The 13,448-nt window shown below is 36.6% G+C and overlaps 1 non-coding gene across 1 annotated transcript; it reads left to right on the top strand.

The window, feature by feature from the left end:
- The first annotated feature begins 2,177 nt into the window (after positions 1-2,177).
- LOC141681273 (small nucleolar RNA R71) lies at positions 2,178-2,284 on the top strand. The gene has a single exon (XR_012558714.1). It is a non-coding gene; the product is annotated as a small nucleolar RNA R71 (small nucleolar RNA).
- Positions 2,285-13,448: the final 11,164 nt, after the last annotated feature.

Below are 13,448 nucleotides of genomic sequence, written 5' to 3'. Positions count from 1 at the left end.
CTTCGGTACACACTGAACTGGACTCACCCAAGAACTATCAAAAAAGGGATAAATAATCCCTGCATCCAGCCACTTAAGAATTTCCTTCTTCACTACTTCCTTCATGATCGGATTAAGTCTTCTTTGCTGCTCAACCGTAAGCTTGCTACCTTCCTCTAACAGAATTTTATGCATGCAATAAGAAGGGCTGATTCCCTTATTATCTGTTATAGTCCAACCAATTGCCGATTTAAACTCTCTTAGAATCCTCAAGAGTTTTTACTCATCACTTCCTGAAAGGTCAGATGCAATAATAACATGCAAGGTAGATGCATCACCTAAAAAAACATACCTCAAATATTCAGGTAAAGGCTTAAGCTCAAGAGTAGGAGCTTCCTCAATAGATAGCTTGAGGCGTTTAGGAGCTTTGTTCAATTCCTCCATTCTAAAAGATTCAAAAGGCATATCAATCTTCCCCTTCCAGGGAGAAGCATTCAGATACTGCAATTGTTCTTCACCTTCTTCATCTTCACTATCTGAATTCCCCAACAAGGACTTCTCTAAGGCATCAGACCTTAGCAATTGATCAAGTTCTGAAGTCACCGCAGAATCGACCAACTCCACCTTTAAGCACTCCTCATTTTCCGTAGGAAATTTCATAGCATTGAAGACATTAAAAGTTACATCCTAATCCAACACTCGCATTATAAGCTCACCCTTCTGTACATCTATCAAGGTGCGGCCAGTCGCCAAGGAAGGTCTTCCCAAAATTATGGGAATCTTCTTATTCTCCTCGAAATCAAGAATTAAGAAATCTACAGGGAAGATGAGTTTATCAACCTTGACCAAGACATCCTCCAGAATACCTCGTGGAGATGTAATAGAATGGTCGGCCAACTGCAAAGTCATATAAGTTGGTTTTGGATCAGGCAAGTCTAACTGCTTGAAGATTGACAAGGGCATCAGATTGATGCTAGCTCCCAAGTCACCTAAGCATCTATCAAAAGACACTTTTCCAATAGTACACGGAATAGTGAAGCTTCCAAGATCTTTAAGCTTTGGAGGTAACTTCTGTTACAGCACATCACTGCATTCCTCCGTGAGAGCAACAGTCTCTAAATCATCTAGCTTCACTTTCCGAGAGAGAATACCCTTCATAAATTTTGCGTAACTAGGCATCTTATCAAGAGCCTCAGCGAAAGGTATGTTGATATGAAGTTTCTAGAACACCTCCAGAAACTTCTCAAATTGCTTTTCCAGCTTTTTCTTCTGTAGCCTCTTAGGAAAAGGCGGTGGAGGATAGATCTGTTTCTCCCATATATTACCCTCAAGAGGAGTGTGCTCAACAATAGTCTTCCTTGGTTCCACTTCTGCATCCTGCTGCTCTACTTCTTCTTTAGCCCCAGCTTTTTCATTCGAAACTTGAGTTTGTTCGGGATTCGCAACCTTTCCAGACCTCAAAGTGATTGCCTTCCTGCTTCTTAGCTTCCCTCTTTCCTGGTACTTCAGTGTCACTAGGTAGTATACCAGGTTGACGATTTAGCAAGACATTGGCAATTTGTCCAATTTGATTTTCCAAGGTCTTGATGGAAACAGCTTGGCTTTTGCACATAAGCTTAAACTCCTCTAATTTAGATTTTTCATTAGCTTGTTGCAGCTGGAGTTCCTGTCTTGGTGCATATGCGGTTGCTCAAAACAAGGGGGTTGTACTGCTTAGCTGGGTATTGCTGATAAGGCTATTGAACCGCATTCTAAGCATTGGTCTAACTGAAATTAGGATGATTGCAGTTGTTAGGATGATAGGTGGCTGGCACAGGTTGTTGCGATCGCTGAAAGTTGCTCACGAACTGAGCTGATTCACTAGAAATAGCACACTGATCAGTCTCATGGGTACCGACACAAAGCTCACAGACACTAGTGATTTGATTAACTCCATAATTAGCCAAAGTGTCCACCTTCATCGTCAAAGCCTTAAGTTGGGCAGCTATAGCAGTTGCTACATCCAACTCCAGAATTACTGCTACCTTTCCCTGAGTCAGTCTCAGGGAAGGTATTCATTAGCAGCCATCAGTTCAATCAATTCATAAGCTTTATTGTAGCTCTTAGCCCACAAGGCTCCTCCTGATGCTGCATCGAGCATTGGTCTAGAAGTAGCATACAATCCATTATAGAAATAGTTTATAATCATCCAATCATGTATGCCATGGTGTGAGCACTTCCTTAGCATCTTCTTATATCGATCTCAAGCCTCATACAGAGATTCTCCAGTTTGTCGAGCAAACTGAGTAAGAGCATTCCTGATTGTAGTAGTCTTCGCCATATGGAAAAATTTAGTAAGAAACTTTTGAGCAAGATCTTCCCAAATAGTGATAGATCCAGGTTGTAGAGAATGTAACCAATACTTAGCTTTATCCCTTAGAGAGAATGGGAAGAGTCGCAGCTTAATATCGTCTCCAGTCACACCATTGAACTTGAAAGTATCACAGTTCTCGATAAAATCCCTGATGTGCATGTTGGGGTCTTCTTTAGGAGAACCCCCAAGCTGAACTGAGTTTTGTATAATCTGAATCGTGCTTGAGTTGATCTCAAAAGTGTTAGCCGAAATGGCCGGTCTGATGATGCTTGAATGAATATCATTGATCTTAGGATGAGAATAGTCCATCAAAGCCTTAGGAATTTCTGCTTGATCTGCCATCACTACTACAACTGGTTCATCGACTTTCTTTTCTTCTTCTACCTTCTCTTCGTCCTCAACAACTTCCCTTCGAACCACTACAGCTTCTTCCTCGGATTGATCCAGAGTTCTCTTACGAGCCCAAGAATTTCTATGCATACACGCTCGATAGAGTACCTGAAATAAGACAAGGAAACTGATAAGTAACAATGTCTGAGTCAATGAACTTTGACGACCACTAATGACAAACACATAAACTAAAAATTAACACTGAAGTCCCCGGTAGTGGCGCCAAAAACTTGTTAGTCACTAAACACGCGCTAAAATACACGCAAGTATACGCGTTCGCAAGTAGTATAAGATTTAGATCGAATTCGTTCCCATAGAGACTCTATGGTTAATTTAAGAATGTACACTATGTAACAATGACATGGTTATTATCCAATGCTAAGATGATTAACAAATTGAGATTGTTTTAACTAAACTTAAGCAAATAATTAAACTAAGAGAATAATAATGGTTGAATTAATATATATGACAAATATGGGATTCTAAGTTCATTAAATACTTCATTCAATAGCCTTTTTATTCTTAACCTTAGCATGTAATGGTGATGACACTAATCAGATAACACGAAACTGATAAACGCCAACTTTTGTTGTACGAATACTATACTACTAGACATCTACAAAAGAGATATAAGTTGAATAGACACCAATTATATTGAGACCCTATATATCTATAAAATTTAACAACAGAACGGTTTAATGTACAAGTTATCTATCGTCATTATATAGGGAAAGTAAGATGGTTAAAATTACCTACGAATCATGCATAACAAATACATGAACCTATGCTAGCATGGCAAGTTCTAAATCCTTAAATTCACTTTCGCTTCATTAAGAATTAACACATTATCTTATAAGTTCGCGACCCTCATAAGACGAATAAGCACAACCAGTACTAGATTATCATACAATCACCACACACTAAGACATCGAAATAAATCAACTAAAGAGATCCATAAATATATCCGCTAGAACCCCACGATAATGATTAGCCCATGATCGGACTCATCATCTACGTGGGTTCCGATGAAAGCATGGTATAATAAACATAGTCTTTATAAACGAATAATAAACAAAGTATGAAATAAGAGTATAGGTTCAAGAATAAGAAAACTACCATCCAACGTTACAACTTAAACAAAGAATCACAAGTTAAAACTAGATCTTCTTCGCCTTGGTCGAATTGTGCTAAAACGGTCTTCTTACGCCCTCTCCTTGTGCTCTGGTATATCTTTTTATAAAAAATGAGCTTATTTATGTATATATAGCAGCCTCATGCAGAATAGAAGTCTTCTGGATTAAAATCTAGAATAGAAACATAATTGTTTTTTCTCGACCTAGCGCGGTCGCGCGCTTCAATAGCGCGAACGCGCTGAGCTTCTTGACTTTGGGCGTGGCACAGCGCGGGCGCGCTGACCTCCGGATTAAAATTCTGACTTCTTCCTTTTTCCTTGTTGATTTGAGCTGGTTTTCCAAGAGCTTTTATTCCAACACCTTCTTAACACCAAATTAGCACCAAAATAATGCTAATTCACCTGATTACCTGGAGAATGCCTAAAAATGCAAAAACACTATAAAACACATTAAAACATCAACAACTTGAGTACAAATACACCAATTCAAAACTTTACAGAGCATAACAAAGTGTCATAAATGCCACTCAATAGGCTCAGGCAAGCAGAGCAACTTGGAGGCATCAGTTGGGTGAGGCCGGTCCTTCACAGTCGTAACAGTAATAGTAGGAAGCAAAGGGCGGTGCTGGTTTGAGTTCAACGCAGTATAGGCACTTGATGAAGAGGATGGATGCGATGCATGACATCCATAGTATTTTTGCACATGATCTCACCCAGGAACTGGGGACTGCATTCAGAGCCACAAGAGTTGACATCCAGTGGCCAGTATTCGGTGAGGACTCTGAGCACTCGCCTCCTGACACTCCTGACACTCCACTCGTTGAGGGTAATGATCCTGATTCCGACTAGGTATGCCTGATTCCTTACTATTACCTTCACTGAGGATAATGAATATTTTAAGTTTGGGGGTGGTAGTTAAGGAATATATGTTATGTGTGAGTCTCATTAGTTGCATATTCATGATAGTTTAGTTCATATAATTGCATATTTGCCATGTAGTAGGTTTTTATTTATTTTGCATGATAGTTTGTTGTATATAGTTTCATGTGCATTATAACATGATCCCTTAAGTTCACTTTACCGATTGATTTGTGATATTGATGCTAGTGTAGTGATGTCGTATATAGTGATGTTAATTCATATCGAGTTAATTTGCATGTTAGAGGTAATAAAAATTTCACTAAGTCTTATAGGTTGCTTGAATGCTAGATCATGATCATGTTTTTTGTTTGTCAAGGTTTAATCACTTGTTCATATGTAGAATGTATGATATTCTCTTAGTGGCGTAAAAACATGGATATTTAAAAATTGGAGAAAAATATTGGATTTAATTGCTAGTTGTTGTGGCTAGGTGTCAAATGGATAGTAGGCGACTCATATTTATATGAGTAGTCTAGGGTTGAATGGGATGGAGCGAAACATACTCGTTCAGAAATTGTTAAAAAAAAGAGGAAAAAAAAGAAAGAAAAAAAAAAAAGAATATACGTTATGCATAATTGATCACGAGTAGGCTCTTTAATACTCGAGTTATTAAGTTCTTAGGGGACTTTGTGCCTAGTGACCAGGGGCTTTTATAGTCTGGGATCCACTAACCTAACGCTCGTTACATAGGTACTATTGTATAAGTCTTTTGTGGACCTCACTCATTGCACGGTCAAATAAGCATATTTGTGTTATTATGTGTTATGAATCAAAGTATGAATCTGTGTATTACTCCGATATAAGAATTGATGTGTTGTCAGTCATTTTGAGTTTAGAATTTATTTTATTTATAACCTTGTGATTTCCTTAATGAGTGGTGAGTCATAATTATTGATCTAGTTACGATAGTATATCTGTTAAGCATTTGCACACACGCACGTTTATGGCTTTTAAGTTGATTTGAAGATTTTGATTGATCTTTGTGTGAATAACTGCATTTGTTGAGATGTTGCTTATTGGTTGGTTTAGTTATTTTGAGGGGATTGTTGCATTCATGTAGTTGCATTCATGCATTTTTATTTCTTATTCTTTGAGTCTGTTTATGCTTGAGGACAAGCATCGGTTCAAGTTTGGGGGTGTGTTAAGTGGCATTTATGTCCACTTAGAACGTCCTATAAAGGCTTGAATTGATGTTTTGAACTCAAGTTATTTGTGTATTTGATGCATTTTTGTAGAGTTTTTACATATCAGGCATAGTTGAAGGAATCGGGAGGTTTAGCATTGCTTTGGTGCTAAATTGGTGTCAGGAGGGTGTCTAGGAAGTTTGCTTGTGGAAACTTCACAAAGCCACTTTGATAGCATTGATCTGATAAATGAAGCAGCAGCCACTTTGAGAGCAGCTGAGAAGAATAGTTTAGTCCAATCAACTAGGAGAAAATTGATGAGGATATTCAAAAGAAATTTGGTCTAGCAAAGAAGCCAGATAAATCAGTCATTAATCACTCTCAAGTCAGGTAAATTTCTGTGAATGATATGAGCATGAACTATCTAGAGTGAGTTCAGACATCCTGCATCAAATCCCCAAAGGCAGATCTAATCATGAAGCCAAAGGTGAACTACCCAAAGTCTTCACTCAAGAACCCTTTGGACACAGTGTATGAGACACCAAAGCCTGATGAGAAGAAGCTGTTGGCCAGGTCTATAGCATTCTACAAAGATCGTGCAGATTCAGCTCTAAAAAGGAGAATTGCCAAGGTTTTCAGAAATGGTAAGGAAATTTGTGTGGTGGCTGGACACCCTCAATTTGTTGAAGCAAAAAGGGAAGAAAAGGCAAGATTGAAGCAAGAAAAGAAGCAAACTGCTCTAGATGCTAAAAAGCTCAAATAAAAGAAGGAACAAGCTGTCATCTTGGCCAAGTTGCAAGCTGTGAAACTCACACAACAAATTTCTGCACAACCATATGTAATTGTTGAATCTCAAGATCAAATAGTGCAAGATAAACCTCCACAGACAAAGAAACCAAGGTACAAGCAAAGAATCAAGAGAAAATTGGATTTCAGTGATGAGGAGATGGAAGACTACTTTCCCAAAGAGTCTACTTCTACAACAATTCAAACATCCATGCCCTCTGTGGCACATGAAGAATTCAAGATAGATCCATCCAAGAATTTTTATGGTGAACCTATTATTCCAAAGGATGAGCCAATAGACTGGGATAGTCTACCAATTCCTGAACTCAATCTACCTCATTTCATGAAGCCAAAGAAAACAAAGACCAGAGCAGTCAAGAAAGTGAAGCCCTCAACTCTCAGATCCAAGTCCCTAACCAAAGCTCAAACCAAAGTCAAGAAGGGAGATATCATGTAAATCTGTGACATCAAGGAATTCTCTGATCTAAACCTCTATCTAGATGAACTGGAAAAAGTTAGAGGGATTGATGCTTACAGGAATCTACCTGAAAGGCTAGTATTCAAGTACAAGGCATGAAAAGAGATGACATGGCCACTTCACAGGATTCTTCAAGAGATCCAATCTATACTGATAAAAGTCTATTCATCTTTCAAGAAGAACTTTGGATTCAATATGACAGCTAGAAGACTAGTTCTAAAGAAGATTGAAGAACTAAGGAGTATTAGAGTCAAAGATGCACTCCCAGAGACTTTAACTATTCCTTACACAGGAAGTATAGTGCATCTAAGGCCCTACGGGCTGATGGAATTCTTGGATGATAAGGGAGTTAGAAGATTCTTCAGACTAGAGGACCAGCTGAGCATCTCTAGCAATGAGACTCTACTGAAAATGCAAGAAATGCTAGATCTATCAGAAGCTGATGAACTTGAATTCCACACACAACTCCAAAATCAGATAGAAGAAAACAACAGGAAGCTTGGAAAGAAATCCAGACCATCAAGGAAATAGATCAATATGCTCAGACTAGAGGATCACCTTGAAAATGACTGTGAGCAAATCTTTGTACACTTTGTCTTGTAAATTCTTCAGTAAAGATTGCAACACTTTTTAGTTTCATCTACTACCTTTGAAATTTATATTTTTTAGGGTGTTTTGTTATCAAGTTTCTCTTAATTTATGACTACAATTCTAGTAGGCATAAATTGGGGGAGATTGTTGGGAATATGTTGTGAACTTGATGATTACATTAACAAAACATCTTAGTAGATTTAACTTAGTGAAAAATGTAGCACCCGACGGATGATCAATTATAGTCCTGGCAGATGATTCGATATAGTCCTGACGGATGACTAATTGATATCCATCGGGTGAGTAGCTTATGTAACAATAAGTCATATAACATATTTCTGCAAACATCTTTGTATAGATTCTGTAGTAGCTTATGAGTCATGTAGACTGCTAGTAGATCTGCAGAATAGGTTGATTAATTGTAAATATAAGATGTCTTGTAATTGTGCACAAATGAAATGGAGTCAAGTGATAAATGACTACCCGACAGATGATTAACAAAGCTACCCAACGGATGATCAACAAGGCAACCCGACGGATGACAAGCATGTACCCGATGGATGATCAATTCAAACATCTGTTGACAGTGACAACACAGTCACATGCATTGGGTGTTTACAAAAGGAATGTGGAAGCCTATTTAACAGGAAATGAAGAACAAAGAAGCATTACCATTTCCATTCAAGTTAAGAAGATTTTCAAAGTTGCTGGAATAGAGTAGTGAAGCAACATGGAGTTTGACTTGATAGTTTTGTTTTATTATCCTGTCTTATTACCATGTAAACTTGATGGTATATAAACCAAGTGTAGCTAGTAGAACAAATAACTAAGCAAACACTTTTAGAAGAGAAATAGAAAAAGCTGTAACTGTTAAGAATTTCTCTGTAGTTTGTTTGTTCACTTGTAAAGCAGCTGTGAGACAATTTGTTCTTCACAGAGTTCTTAATTCGATATATATATATATATATGGTGGATACTTTCAAATCCACCAGAAAGTTTTAAAGACTTGTCTTTTTATTACTTTGTGTTTTTGATTTATTTAACTTGTGATTCCGCACCTTGAAAATCAAAACACTTATATATATAGTTTGAGTTAGAACATCTTATAGTTCAAGAAAAAGTTTACTAGAATTACATTCAGCCCCCCTTCTGTAATTCTTGCTGCATTGTTAGGGAATAACACTTTCTCTTCTTTTTACTCAATTTACCCTTTTGAGAGGATAAAGTGGTTGGTTTCCTAGCTTCAATGGGTAAAGAAAGAGGGGTCTCAGTTTGGAAAGGCCCCTATTGGTGTTCCTATGTTTATTCTTCCACAAGTACAGGTGCTATTACTGTACTAGTTGTGATTGTAGACCTCATGTCAGACATAGGGTAAGGGTAAGTCTTGAATCTCTCCAACATAAATAAAGTGATTCTAAGACTTACAGGTACCTTATTCTTTGTAATGAGTGAGCCAAATAGAACTTTGGACACTTATTTATAGTTGCCTATTTTAGTTCTATCTATACCATTAAGAATATGAATGTCATGTACTTTATGATTTAGAGAAGATATTATAAATCTAGGAAGAAAGACAACCTTACCTCTTGATGTCAAAGGCATTGTGAGCCTGGTGCTAAGCTCCTCCATTATCAAGTATTTTATATTGAGATGTCTATTTTGATCCATGGAGAACACCAGCTTCTGAACAACACTTGAAATATTGTCATACCCTGTCTTCCTACAGGAGAATTCCCTCACGATTGAGTCAAAAAGGAAAGACCATTCCCTCCTCAAGTACTTCTTGTTCCGGCTTGCCAAGTTGATTCTCTCACTGTAATTGATGAAGTCCATGAATTCAGCCAATTCTTCTTGGGTAGGCACCTCCACCAAATTGTCAATAGGAATCCCCAAGGCCATATTCATATTATTTTCATATAACTCCACCTATTGGCCTTGAATGGAGCAGTTAACCACCATGTACATAGCTTGGTTCTCATGCACCACTGTCCTTACCACAACTGTGTTCCAGGAATTCCTAAGAACATCCAAATACAATACTAGATTTATAGTTAGAGCACCTGCAAAGTATGTTTCAGAAATAAACTTCACAAAGCTCTTAAAGCTATCAGGAGCTTGGTTTGCATCTGTAAATACAAGATATTTGGTGCCCTCCTTTGGGATAAAAGGTGTAAATGTGTTTGATGCCATTTATAGTGTTTGAATTTGAGTGGGTAAGAAAAATTTGAGTGAAGGAGTTTGAAATAAGAAAAAATGGTTTGAATTTGGAAAAATTAGGTCATTTAGAGATCTCGGAGGCGTAAAGAGGTGTATGTCTAGATATCTGGGTATTTATAGTAAAAGGTAGATGACTTGTCGAGAACTCAAAATAAACGTTTAGAATTTGCTTATCGAGAAGTCATATTGAGAGAATAGATACATATCGATATGTCATTTTCCTTATTCCTATCGAGAACTAGAAAATGACTTATCGAGATGTTCAATAAATACCTAGTTTGTCCTGAATGGACTGAATTTTTCCAATTTTTATTTGAATAAATCAAAATAAAATCAGAATGATTTTATCAAAAGTATTTTACCAAAATAATTTATTGAATTAAATTATCTCAGTTCTAAGTTATTTATAAGTCTAAAATTTATACTTGTAGAGAACTCTGTGAATTTTCTCTTATCGAGATCTCTACAATGACTTATCGATAAGACATAATAATGCTTGTTGAGAAGTCCTGCGAGAAGTCAGAAAAATGACTTATCGAGAACTCACTCGAGAAGTCTCAAAATGACTTGTCGGTAAGTCAGTAAGTCTTATCGAGAACTCAGTTCTCTATATATTTTTGTTCTTTTTTGAAGCTGTCTTATGCTAATTTTACATATTAAAGATGTAAATTATCATGTAGACAGTTTTCTCAGAATTGAAAAATTACATGCTAAGTTTTGAATTTTAAAAAATAAATATAGAGAGATTTCTGAAATATTTATAACTCATATTCTAGTTAATTTCTAATTAAATCAAATTAATTTTGATTTATTAGTAATCAATGTGCTACACATTAGCTGAGTTCTTGACTTTAGGATGAAGAATTTAACATTCCAATTTCAGTTACAAGTCTAGTGAAAGTTGATTCATCCAAAGGTTTAGTAAACACGTCAGCTAACCGGTTTTTGTTTGAACAAAAATGAGCTCAATGGTACCGTTAACAGCATGTTCTCTAATAAAATAGTACTTTACATCAATGTGCTTTGTTCTAGAATGATTTATTGGATTAGCCACAATAGATATAGCACTAGTATTGTCACACATAATTGGAATTTTGTGTAACACTAAGACATAGTCCATTAGTCGATTTCTAATCCAAAGCACTTAAGCACAGCAACTTCCAGCAGGTATGTATTCAGCCTCAGCTGTGGAAGTTGACACAAATTGTTGTTTCTTTCTATACCAAGATACAAGTCTTTGTCCAAGAAATTGACATCTTCCACTAGTGCTCTTTCTATCAATCCTGCATCCACCAAAATCTGTATTTGTGTATCCAACAGCTTCAAATCATGTTCCCTTAGGATACCATAATCCCAAGTTTGGAGTCCCCTTTAAGTATTTAAAAATTCTCTTCACAGCCATCAAATGTGATTCTTTTGGATTGGCATGAAATTTTGCACACAGACATGTTACAAACATAATGTCTGGTCTACTAGCAGTCAAATACAACAAAGATCCAATCATTCCTCTATAACCTGAAATGTCTACACTTTTTCCTTTATAATCTTCATCCAATTTTGTAGCTGTAGACATAGGTGTTGATGCAAGTGAACAATCAACCATACCAAACTTTTTTAATAGATATTTAACATACTTGATTTGGCTAATGAAGATTCCATTACTTCTTTGACTGACTTGAAGTCCAAGAAAATAACTTAACTCTCCCATCATACTCATTGGATATTCACTCTGCATGAGTTTTGAGAATCTTTGACATAACTTTTCATTAGTAGAGCAAAAAATGATATCATACATATAGATCTGAACTAAGATCATATCACCACCATGTTGCTTATAGAAGAGAGTCTTATCAATAGTTCCTATAGTAAATCCATGTTTAATTAGAAATTCTGATAGTGTGTCATACCATATTCTAGGTGTTTGCTTTAATCCATAGAGAGCCTTTAGAAGTTGGTAGATAAAATCTGGAAATTCAGGATCTTCAAAGCCAGTTGGCTGTTGCACATAAACTTCTTCTTCTAGTTCACCATTTAGGAATGCACTCTTTACATCCATTTGATAAACCTTAAAGTTTGAGTGGGTAGCAAATGCAAGGAAGATTCTTATTGCTTCAAGTCTTGCAACTGGAGCAAAAGTTTCATCATAATCAATTCTTTCTTCCTGTGAGTAGTCTTTTGCAACCAACCTTGCTTTATTTCTTGTGACAATCCCATTTTCATCCATTTTATTCCTGAACACCCATTTTGTTCCAATTACACTTCTGTTCTTGGGTACAGGAACCAACTTCTAAACTTTGTTCCTTTCAAACTGATTTAACTCCTCTTGCATAGCAGATATCCAATCATGATCAAGTAAAGCTTCTTCAGTTTTCTTAGGCTCAACTTGTGCAAGAAAGCATGCATGTAGACATTCGTTAACAGTTGCGCTCCTAGTCCTCACTCCAGCATTTGGATCACCAATAATTGCTTCTCTTGTGTGACTCCTATCATATTTCCTTGTGTGACTTTGTTGACTAGAATTTTTTGCATTTTCTTCACCTTTGGCATGCCTCGCAGAACTTTCTCCTCTTTCTCCCCCCTAAATTTGTGCTATCAAATTCAGGTGTTTGAAATGAGCTTCCATTCTCATGATTTACTTGTTTAGTTGGCTCTTCATCCATTATGTTCCTTGTGTTGACTTCAGCTTCATCTTCAGAATCACTACCAATATTGAGATTTTCAAATTTAAGGGCCTCAGCTTCATTTTTATCAAGGCAATCTAAGCTTGGACACTTGTCATCATGAAAAGTCATATTTATGCTTTCCATAATTTTCTTTTATTCAAGAACATAAACTTCGTAGGAAGTTCTCTCCAATGAATATCCCAGAAAATTGCTTCAAAAACCTTAGAATCAAATTTTCCCACATATTCAGAGTTGTCTTTCAACACATAACACTTGCTTCCAAACACATGAAGATGCTTCATAGTAGACTTCCTTTAGATAAAATTGAATAGGGTGATTTTCCAAGATTTTTGTTAAAGAGATATATGTTTTGAGTATAGCATGCAGTGTTGACAGCTTCTTCCCAAAAACTTGTTGGTAGTTTGGCATCTTGAAGCATTGTTCTACCAGCCTCTACTAGTGTTCTATTCTTTCTCTCAACTACCCCATATTGCTGAGGTGTTCTAGTAGATCATAATTCTTGAACAGAGCCCTTGTCTTTGCAGAATTCAGTTAAAATTGCATTTCTGAATACTGTGTCATTGTAACTCCTCCACCTCTTCACATAATTCTGATCTTTAGCCTGCTTCTCAATATTCTTGATGTGTTCAATTATGATGTGTGGAGTTTCATCCTTAGAATGCATGAATTTTATCCATGTGTATCTTGAGTAGTCATCCACCATCACAAGTGCATATTTCTTCCTTGAAATTAATAAGACATTAACTGATCGAAATAAGTCCATGTGGATATGTTGCAAAGTGATAGAGATAAA

Source organism: Apium graveolens, chromosome 8 (genome assembly GCF_009905375.1).
Source record: "Apium graveolens cultivar Ventura chromosome 8, ASM990537v1, whole genome shotgun sequence".
NCBI classification, from domain to species: Eukaryota; Viridiplantae; Streptophyta; class Magnoliopsida; order Apiales; family Apiaceae; genus Apium; species Apium graveolens.
Note: the sequence above shows the minus strand (reverse complement) of the source record. Positions and strands in the feature narration are given on the sequence as shown.